The 10,320-nt window shown below is 46.4% G+C and overlaps 1 protein-coding gene across 3 annotated transcripts in view; it reads left to right on the top strand.

Moving 5' to 3' along the window:
- Positions 1-1,086: 1,086 nt before the first annotated feature.
- Positions 1,087-10,320, top strand: part of Ppfibp2 (PPFIA binding protein 2) — a 145,910-nt gene continuing 136,676 nt past the window's right edge. For 2 of the 3 annotated variants that reach the window (XM_052155289.1, XM_052155284.1), the window contains exon 1: positions 1,860-2,152. The gene's annotated coding sequence lies outside the window, so the exon portion shown is untranslated. Of the gene's footprint in view, positions 1,182-1,859; positions 2,153-10,320 lie in introns of those variants that run through there. The other variant, XM_052155293.1, reaches the window with a different exon arrangement.

Below are 10,320 nucleotides of genomic sequence, written 5' to 3'. Positions count from 1 at the left end.
AAATAACTGTGATATACCAGCCCCATAAATCCAGGGTCAATATCTGCTCTATGGGTAGAGTCATGTCACTTACCTTACTGACGAAGAACATGACCCATTCATGTTGAAGAGGGCAAGGGCATTATCCAAAGGAGTGAGCTCTGTATACATGGCTCCTTTGACATCGAGAGAATAGTTTGCAGCTTGCTGTCTGGCTCTGTCTGGGAAATGTTGGGATTCAATAGTTCTGCAAGATAGACCTGTCTCAAACAGTGTACCCTGGTATACAGAATCCCCACAGGCAGAATATCTCTTTTAGGTGAGATTTTCTTTGGAAAGGACCTGTTCATTGCTACTTTTCCTAACAGCATGCAGGCCCCAGAACACCTCTTCTGTATCGTTCATGTGTGGTTGGATTTAAATGAAGATTGATGATGTCTCCATGACCCACAGCAATGGTTATTATATTGCTGCACATTAGAATCACCGGGGGAGCTTTAAGACTCCTAATATCCAGGCTCTCTTCCCCAACACCATCAAATCAGACCCTCTGGAGACCTGAGGAAAGTATCTGTAATTTTAGAGTTTCTTCTCAAACTGCGCATAAGCTAGAGAAGGCAAATTTCATAAAACATTTTAATAATTGTATAGTTTTGAGAAAATGCTAGCAGTTTTGGGGGGCCTGGGGAAGAAACTGCCCCCATATCTCCAGGCTACCAGTGGGATTTGGAACTGCCCACACGTGAACTTCTGTGAACTGCGCAGGCTCTGTCTCTAAAGGCCTCTCTGCCGCTATTTTAAGGAAGTGAAAGAACCAAAGGGTGTCCTGCTGTGACACAAGTCTGGGCCCCAGTCTTCCTCTACTGGCTTTGCCTTAGCTCTGCTGCTGGCCATGTCCCCGCAATACTCACACAACTGTTTGCCACAGTGTTTATGTTCTGTTCATGTGTGCAAGCCTCTGGCCATACCAGTAATTTTAACTAATAAAAAAAAAAAAAAAAAGACGCGTCCTGTAGTGTCTGTCAACACTCCAGGCGTAAGCAACTGGAGTCCAGCTTAGTAGAGACTCCTGCCAGAGTCCCTGTGTCGCTGCCATCTGAGGCCCTGGAGATTTTAAGCAGATAAAATGAGCCATCGGCCCTTGGAGGCCGGGGTAGGGCAAGCAACTGGTGATAAAACTGAGGTCCATAAGCAGGCTTGAGGTAGGTGTTGGGACTCTGTCTCCAGGGTTTGTTTGTTTTTGTTTTTGTTTTTTTGCATACTTGTACCTGACCTTGCAGGGCACAGGAAGTGTTCTGTCTTCGGTTATTCACCAGAGCTTTAACCACTAGAGGGACCTTCAGGAAAGGTGGGGGCAGGGGTGTGTGGTTGCGGTGGTGGTTGAGTTTAGACAGACTTAAGAGTGACAAGGAACCCAAATTGGGGATGGTCTGGGCTGAGACTGGGAATGATGCAGCTCTTAGACTACCCTTAACCTCAGTGGGATTACATAAGGCCCGGTGTGGTGGTGGTGGTGGTGGTGTGTGTGTGTGTGTGTGTGTGAGAGAGAGAGAGAGAGAGAGAGAGAGAGAGAGAGAGAGAGAGAGAGAGAGAGAGAGAGCTCCGGTGCTCCTTTCTGCAGTTCTCCGCTCGCTTTCCTCGTCCTGCTGACAGATTACAAAAGCTCTGGAGACCTGAGCACAGTGGGGTACAATGAAAATGCCTAGGGGCCTTTCTGCGGCAGGAAGGGTGCAGGAGTCCGAGGTGCAAGCAGGGTTGGACCCGGAGAGGGCGTGGTCTCCCGGGAGGGGCGGGGTTTGAATCAGCACGCGAGCGCTGCCTGGGGGCGGGGCTGGCCGGGCAAGTCCTTGTGGAACTGGAACTGTGGCTCTTAGGTCCTCGCGGGCCACTGCGGTGTGCGTGAAGGAGGAGGGGTGGCAGAGGGGCGGTCCTAGGGGAAGGCCCCAGCTGCCAGAGAGCCACACACCCGGACGAGCCTCTCTGGGGTCCCCGCCCCCGTCACGTGGGTGCCGAACCGGGTCGGTGCTGGCGGGTCCACCACTTGGTTGGCAGTTGGTCCTTGGGCCAGTGGCTTGTCACTGGGTTCTCGGTTCTTATGTTGGAAAGTGTGAGGGACACAGGAGCGACCTGCATACCTGAGCCTCCGAGAGAGAAGCTGCGCTCTGGCATCCAGGTCAGTGGGGTCTCCCTGCCTAGGCTCACCGCTATCCAGGGACCTGAGTTCCCCCAGATTCAAGGACTACATGGGTAGTTGGGGGTCCGTGGTCTTTTAGCCCTCTGAACGTTTTCCAGACTTGGGGACTCACTTATTTGTCTGGGAAACTGAGAAAAGGGAGTAATTCCCGTGGATTTGCTTGAGTTTTCTACCCGACCCTGCTCCGGATGTGCCACCAGCCCCGTGCTTATACAGGTGGCAGAGTGGTCCCCAGGATACCGGGATGTTTCGATATCTCAGAGTTCCGGGTGATTTTGTCCCAGTTTTGAGTCCCGTGAGGGCAGAGGCAGCGTCAACTGGAGATCCCTAGGTGGGCTTGTTCCATAGACCTTTGGTCCGGATAGCCTTGGCCAGGAGCAGTTCTGTGCACTAATTGCTAAATGCAACACGCTTCCCAAAGGCTCAAGGCAGGATTAGGGTGTGGGAATGCTTCTGTTTTTAAAAGTGGGTCCTCCTTCCTCTTTCCATCCCAGACCCGTACTTTTCCCTCCAATTAAAATAAGGTTATTATATGTTTAAAAACTAGAACTTCCAAGGCTCGGGTAGGATTTAAATAGTCATTCAGTTCTTTCTTAGAACATTGAGATATTTGATATAGATCAGTCTTCCTCTTCACATTTTGGTTTTATTCCTGTTGGCTTCATTTCTCTTGGTCCTTAATTGATTATATTGTAGACTGTAGTGTTTGTAAGATTACCGTGTATTTTGTTAAATGCTCAACTACAGGAAGGAAGTCAACCACAGGTCTAATTAATCTTAAGTCTTAGATTACTATTGGTATACTAAAAATGTTGTCTGATTAGAAATCATTTCTTTCTTCACCAGCCGGTTTGTATGCATATCTAAGTGACTTTAAAGTGGAGTATTGTTGTCTTTTGCTGTTATTTTCATTGGGGATCTTATTTAAGGCTGGTGGTGATGGGGGCTGGCGATCTAATTTAGACCCTTGTGAATGCTAGCTAGGTAAGTGCTCTACCACTGAGCGAAACACTCAGCCCTCGCATAATATTATTAGTGGTATCACTTTGGTTTGATGATGTGCCAGTTTTAGTTTATTGCTACTGTTGTCTGTGTTTTGGAAACTAAGGCAGAGGTACTAAGTAGATGGATACCATCTAAGAGATACATGTAAGAGATAAAGGCAGTCAAAGGTTGGAACAAACTTACAGAAATCCTAGGGTTTTTTTTCACCAGAATAAGGAAAATCTGGGGAAGTTTTTAGAAGGTTCAATCTATAGGAGGGACCTCACAGAAAGATGTTAGCAGTGACCTGGGCCATGGAAAGGCCTGTAAGGCAAACTCAGTCTATCTCTAAAAAATGACTGCCGGTCCTTGTTGGTTCCTGGCCCATCTGGAAGACAGAACAAAATAACTACAAAACCTAGCCCAGGGACACCCATGTATGGGATATTAAGCAGAGACTGACTTGTGGTCTGCTGAGCTTATCAAAGTTAGAGTCCTTGAACTTTGACCTGCCCAACCCCCAGCCTGACTGAAATCTAGTAAACATTTGTGGAAAGGTCAGCTGACACTTTGGAGCAGTGTCCTTCAGACACAAACAAGCTTGAGAATCACCTGGAGCTCTTCAAAAGTAGATTTTGACTCTGTGGGTCAGGGATGAAGTCTGGCATTCTGCATTTCTAACCCATTTCTTTCCAGTTTGTATCAAGAATTCATAGTGATGTACAAACTCTCCGAAGGACTTGGAGTTTTGCTAACTCTTCAGGTTAAGTAGGTCTCCAGGTGTTTCTGATGACAGCCGGGTAGGATAGGCTATTGGTCTTGGTAATGCTTGGAGGACCACAGCTGAAAGGCGGGTTAGGAGACTGACAGGCCAATTCAGGTAACTATGAGGAGAGCTAAGTGTGAGTGATCAGACAGAAGAGACCCTGGAAATACAAGGACCAGGAAATGGGAGGTGTCAGCCTTTATATCGATTAAACAGAATAATACTCTAGGAAAAGGAACAGTTCTTGGAGAATTCTACTTCAGCTTTGGATGCAAGGATTGATACACTGCCCAGACAATACTGGTCAGCAGCTAATTTGTATGTGTCCATACATTCGTGGGTTTTGTTTTTTCTCCTGAAATACATATCTGTTTATGATTCATTTCTGTTTCAAATCCCCTGGTGAGGGAGAAAGAATGAATATACAGGTGACATGTTTTGAACATTTATTAAGCCCCACTAAGTGTGTGCCTCCATATAAGATATGACGGTCACCCCTCTGTGCACAAAAGTAAAGCTAAAACTCTGGACTTGGGTTTTCCTGAGTCACTGGTTTTCTTGCTTCCTCCTTCCTCTGAGGAGTTCCACTTCCTTTGCCCTTTGCTACCCTAGTATCTTGTTTTGTTTGCGCTTGAAGGCACCTATGTGTGTTTATTTTTGGAGTCTAGGGAAGGTGAGCTTCATCTCAAATAAAATCTGAAATGGCAGTCTGTTGGGCCTAGTGGTTCTCCTAAGGGGCTGTTATTACCTCTAATACTTGTGGTAAAAAGCCTTGTAGGAGATGGGTACCCTAAATTAAACTGGTGAGCTTTCTCTGGAGATTTCCAGAAGGCCTCAGACTTCTAGAGGCATTCTGACTCAGCCTTGTCTCCAGCAAACTGAACATTTCTCTGTGCCTTAATGGCACTGGTTTGGTGCTCCTTGGTAAGTAATTCTTGCTTTCATTTCCTCTCTGCCTCTGTGCACATTTATTCACATGAGAGCTAAACATTCATTGTGTATGATGCTTTTCATTAAGTTCCATGTTATATCGTAATCTTGTACACATCTGGCCATGTCTGTAACACATCTGTAGACACAGTTAGGATAGGACTGCCTCTCTGATAAGATAATCTATAATATCATTGTGACTTTTTGGCCAATTTATTTTCCATCTCCATCACTACAGTTCCTCAAACTGAGGAGGTTGTCCTGCCCTTTTGTACCTCTTTGCCTGCGGAGTGTATGTGTCTTAGATTATAATATTTGGACATTGATATTTGCTTGGTCATGAATCTGAAATATAAATCAGTTCATGCTTCTTTTCTGCTTAAAATACCCTGGTGGATTCCTCAACGCAAAATATGAGAAGTGTATCAAACAGAAAAGATGCAATATTCAAACGTTGATTAAGCCCTGTAGATTGTGTACCCTATGCAAGATTTGACGGCTATCAATCACTATCTCCTCTTTCCGAGGGTACCTGTTGCCTCTGCTCTGTAACATGGATAAGAGCCCTAGAAGCCCCCTCATCTCAGGCCACTTCACTCTCTTCACTAATACTGTATATGAGTTACAATAGAATCTGCTCTCTGCTGTGTTCCTCTCGCCTCTGTATTCATACTCAGAGCAGCTGTAGCTACACTAGGTCTCCTGATACTAATACTTAAAGATATCAGCAAGAGTTTCCCCTGCGAGTGGGTCCTGTGTTGACTGGCAGGTTTTACTTCTGTAAGGAAGGAAAGGAACAGGTTGCTTTGTGAGAGAGAAGGGAAGGAATGGGAACAGAAGCTAAAAGACAGGAAGGGCAGGCTCAAGGAAGGATGGCTCAATGGCTAGAATTATGGGGTGTGGTGGGGTGTTGTATGACTTTCCTGGGGAGACATCAGCAGATGTCTACTCAACACAGATAAGACTCTGATGACACACTAAAGAAGTGATTCCACCCAAGCCCAGCTTGGAGAACCAATGGATTTATGAGGGGTTACTGACTGACAGGCGTGTGGGTGACTTTAGGACACCCACGTCCCTTAGTGTGGGTGAGAACATGGGAAAACTACCTCTAGAGCGAGCTCCTTGCTCATCTTGCAGGCAACATGACCAGATAGTCTCTCTTCTCTAGCAATTATTTACTGCTTTCATAACTTAGGGAGGACCCTTGTGTGTCTTGTAACTTCCCAACTAACTGAGACGCCCAGGTGCCCCTAGGTAAGTTTCACCAGCTTCCTGGTTTATGTGAATTTGTTTACCTGCTTCCTCCAAGTGGAAGTGTTTGGATTCTGTGGAAATAGCAGTACCTAATGGGAATGTTTGAAGAGGAAAGGCTGAAGTCCAGGAAAGGAAAAGATGGTGGAAGGCCCTGAAGATTGGGGCTAAAGCATCCATATTTTGACCAATGTGGTAACACATTTACTAAAATCTCAGATACTTAGCAACATGGTAAAAACTCATTTAAAAAGAAATTTTTGTTTTGTACTGATGACATTGAAACTCATTCTATGAGTAATATGGAAAGGGCTCTGTGTAAGTTTGTTTTCAGGAGGATGCTAGGCTGGGAAGGGTAGATTAGAAGGACTACAGAAGGACATGTTATTGGAGTAATCCATAGGAGAATCTTAGGTCCTGAATCAAGGCAGTGACAATAGAGAGCTTGCCAAGAAGTGACTGATTGGATTTGAGGGAGAGGAAAAGTCATACTAGATCCTGCTGGCAGGGAATGAGGTGATTGAGAGTGGTTGTGGGACTGTGGAGGAGCTCCGTAGGGAGGGAAGGGGAAGAGCATGGTGATACACTTCAAAATCAGAAGAATCTTGGGGAGCTTCTCGCTCAATTACCCTTTATGCTTTTACCCAACAGAATGGCAAAGTCCAAAGCAGTATACCCCAAGTCACCCCATTCTTAGGTGCAGATCCAGGCCTACTAGCCTCCTGGCTTCCACCATATCATCTGTAGGCCTGTGTTATGGACTACGGGAGAACAGCCAGAAGGTCTGGGTGGATCCCATTAGCCAGTGAGAACAGGCTTTTGATCAGATTGGGGCATTCAGTGTGTAAAACAGAACAGGAAGCTAGAGCCATACTGCTCAGGTATTCAGGGCTTGTTGGGTGGCAGCCAGTGCCTGGAGGCTCATGAGGCCATTTGTTTGTTTGTATACTTATTTATTTGGATCTGAGGCCTTTCCGTAGGTGGAATTGTTCAGGTAGTGAAGTGCTTTTTATGGTATCCGAACTCTATTCTCAATATGCTCTCTGTGCATACTCAGGGTTTTTATTCTGGGAGTGTAACCATTAACCAATTTACCAATTCATTGGAAATGTATATTCTAAGAACCCAGCACTCAGTTCTTTCCCAGGCAAACTTTGGGGACGCATTCAACATTCCATAGGATGTTGGTACTGTAGCGATGAATAATGAGAGACAGAAGGGGAAGGTGCTGTGAGTGACAGCCAGCTGGGGACAGCAAACCAGTCCTAAGGACCTTCTGTCCTCTGGATGGTGGGGTTTGTGACACTGAGTGATAGCTGGGAAGAGGACCTTATCTGGTAGCTGTGAGAGACTTGGTGAGCCTCCTCCTCACACCCCTCTGCACTTCTCTGACCAGCCAGGCTTCCCAGCTGCTGGCCTCCCAGGATCTCCGTATGGACCTCAGGACAGGGGTCACTACTATCTGCTAAGGCAGAGCTATGTAGGTTAAGATATGTGAAATGATTGGAATTGATCTGTTGGCACGTGGGAGCTGTCAAATCCAAACAGTAATTCACCTGTGCTGGGAATTGACGTTTTTTTCTGAGACTGGGTTTCTCTGTATAGCCCTGGCTGTCCTGGAACTCACTCTGTAGACCAGGCTGGCCTGTAACTCAGAAATCCGCCTGCTTCTGCCTCCCAAGTGCTGGGATTAAAGGCGTGTGCCACCAACGCCCCGGCTGGGAATTGACCTTGAAGGTGAACTTGTCTAGCTTTGTCTTGCCTGTTTCCACCTCATCTTGTTCTGAGCTGTCCTTGTCCTGTCATCCTAATGAGACTTAAGTGTGTGCTTGAACCTCCTCACCCATGGGGAAGTAGCAGGGAGAGTGTTAGAATGCAGACTTGGGTTGCCCAAGGTTTAGAAACGACTTCTGCACACGTGAGGGGGGGGGGGAGAACCCATTAACAAAGATTAGTTACTTCTGGTGACTTTGGAATGTGGCTCTCCCTCCTTGTGGAATTCCCTAGGGCCTTTATCCCTTCCCAGAGATAAAGATTCCAATGGGAAGGCAGTTATCTAAATCCTGGAATTTCTTTGCCTTCCCGGGGAGGCTCTGAGCCTTGTTGACTGCCTGAGGGTGTTTACCCTTTTTTTTTTTAATCCACGAATACTCCGAATACTTCCCTCTCCAGAGTGAAGATGTAGTTTCACAGTACAAGCTGGAGTGTGTCAGTCAATTGCAGCTGGGCATCTCAGGCTGGGCAAGGACCCTCTGAGTGAGAAGGCTGCTCCTGTGACTGTCCAAGGTGTCCCAAGAAGTTCCTCCTTCAATTTTTTTTTTAATTTTTAAATTATGTGTATACATGTCAGGTATGTGCTTATGAGTGTAACTGCCCTCAGAGGTTACTGGTGTCAGGTTTCTCAGGAGTTAGAGTGAATGACACTTTTGAGTGCTGGGAATCAGAACTCGGGTCCTCTGCAAAAACAGTATGTGCTCATGACTGTGGAGTGCTCATGACTGTGGAGTCATCTCTTCTGCCTCCAAGAGTCCTTAACAAATGTCTCCAGCCTGCTTTTTGTAGAAAGACCCAGAGATGTAGTCTAAGAGCAACTCCTTAGTTGATAGTTGGTGTGTGTGTGTGTGTGTGTATGTGTGTGTGTATGTATTTGAGAGAGAGTTGTAGCGGAACTCTCCCTGTAGAGGGAAAGAAAGGTCAGGAAACAGGAAGGTTCCACAACTCAAGACCATATTTCCCTTAAATCAAAGAGGCTTTTTCATGAATATCTATCTTGGCACTGGACTGCTTACCGAGGCAGCAGAGGTCTAATGGAATGTTCGCCTGGATATGTTCGACAAAGACTTTATCTCCTGAGGCAAAGGCAATGCTGTTCGATGTTGTGGGAAACACCCCATGTTGGGGTTCTAACGCAGGATTTTTGGCATACTACCACCTAGTCCCCATCTCTGTGAAACAGGTTTGTGAAGGCTCTAGAGGTTTAATTTTATATATTGCAACATGAATAATTTGTGTGTTCATGTGTGGTCATGTGTGTGCAGGTTCATATAGGGGCCACAGGTCAACCTTGGGTTTCTTTCTTTTCTCTTTTTTCTTTTTTTGGTTTTTCGAGACAGGGTTTCTCTGTGTAGCCCTGGCCATCCTGGAACTCACTCTGTAGATCAGGCTGGCCTCGAACTCAGAAATCCACCTGCCTCTGCCGTCCAAGTGCTGGGCTTGAAGGCGTGCACCACCACCGCCCAGTGGGTTTCTTTCTTTAGGAGCTATACAATTTGTCTTTTTTGCCAGGCATGGTGGTACATCCTTTTCATACTAGTTTGTTGTTTTGAGACGAGGTCTCTCCTGGTTCTCTTGTACTGCTTAGGCTAGGTTGGCTGGGCAGCAAGCCCCGGGGATCCTCTCTCTTGTCTCTGCTTCCTAATTTTGGCATTACAAGTGCAGCACAACAGCCAGTGTGGCAGTTCTGCCTCAGGCGTGTTGGAGTGTGTGGCATCACTTATCCTAGACCCCGAATTCTCTTAGCCTTAGGGGCAGCAAGGGGGAAGGGAGCTGGGGAGAGTACATTGGCATGCTAAGAGAAGTTAAATTGTGATTTAAGGTAGAAATAGCATCTTTTGCTCATTCAGCATTTTCCCAGAGCAAAGGAACAGTTCTTGGCTCTGACACCTGACCTTCACTGGATGTCATGAAAAGGTTTTATTACACAAGCGCTTCCTGCACCCCGCCAAGACATCTGGTTCTTCGATGCAACTCTGCTTACCTGGTAACAGCAACAACATCCCCATGTGTCTGTCTAGGTTTTCATTGTGCCAGCTCACTGGTGCAGACAATGCCTGGGGCGCAAATTATTGTCCTGCTTCAGCAGAGTAGGAAACTGACTCCTCCTGCTCTCCCCACCCCGCCATTGCTTTATGTCAGGCAACTGGTTTCTCCATCATGAAGGCTTGACTTGCCTAACCCTCCAGGGCCTTGGCAGCTCTAAGATGCCACTTTGAGTCAAACAGATTCAAGGCTTTAACTTTGAGCAAGCCTGAGTTTTTAGTTTCTCATTTGTTCATTGGCTCACTGCTCATGGAGGCCCGCTTCATTTGGTTGTTGTGAAGATTCGATGGAAGGATGCGGTCATCGTTGGCTAGAGTGCTTGACTTGGGGCAGGCAGTCAGCAATGGTATTATCATTATTTTTTCCTTTCTCAAGAAGCATGAGAAAAACGTTT

The sequence above is a fragment of the Apodemus sylvaticus genome, chromosome 1 (genome assembly GCF_947179515.1).
Source record: "Apodemus sylvaticus chromosome 1, mApoSyl1.1, whole genome shotgun sequence".
NCBI lineage: Eukaryota > Metazoa > Chordata > Mammalia > Rodentia > Muridae > Apodemus > Apodemus sylvaticus.
The sequence above is the reverse complement of the archived record's forward strand: the minus strand, read 5'-3'. Positions and strand labels throughout refer to the sequence as shown.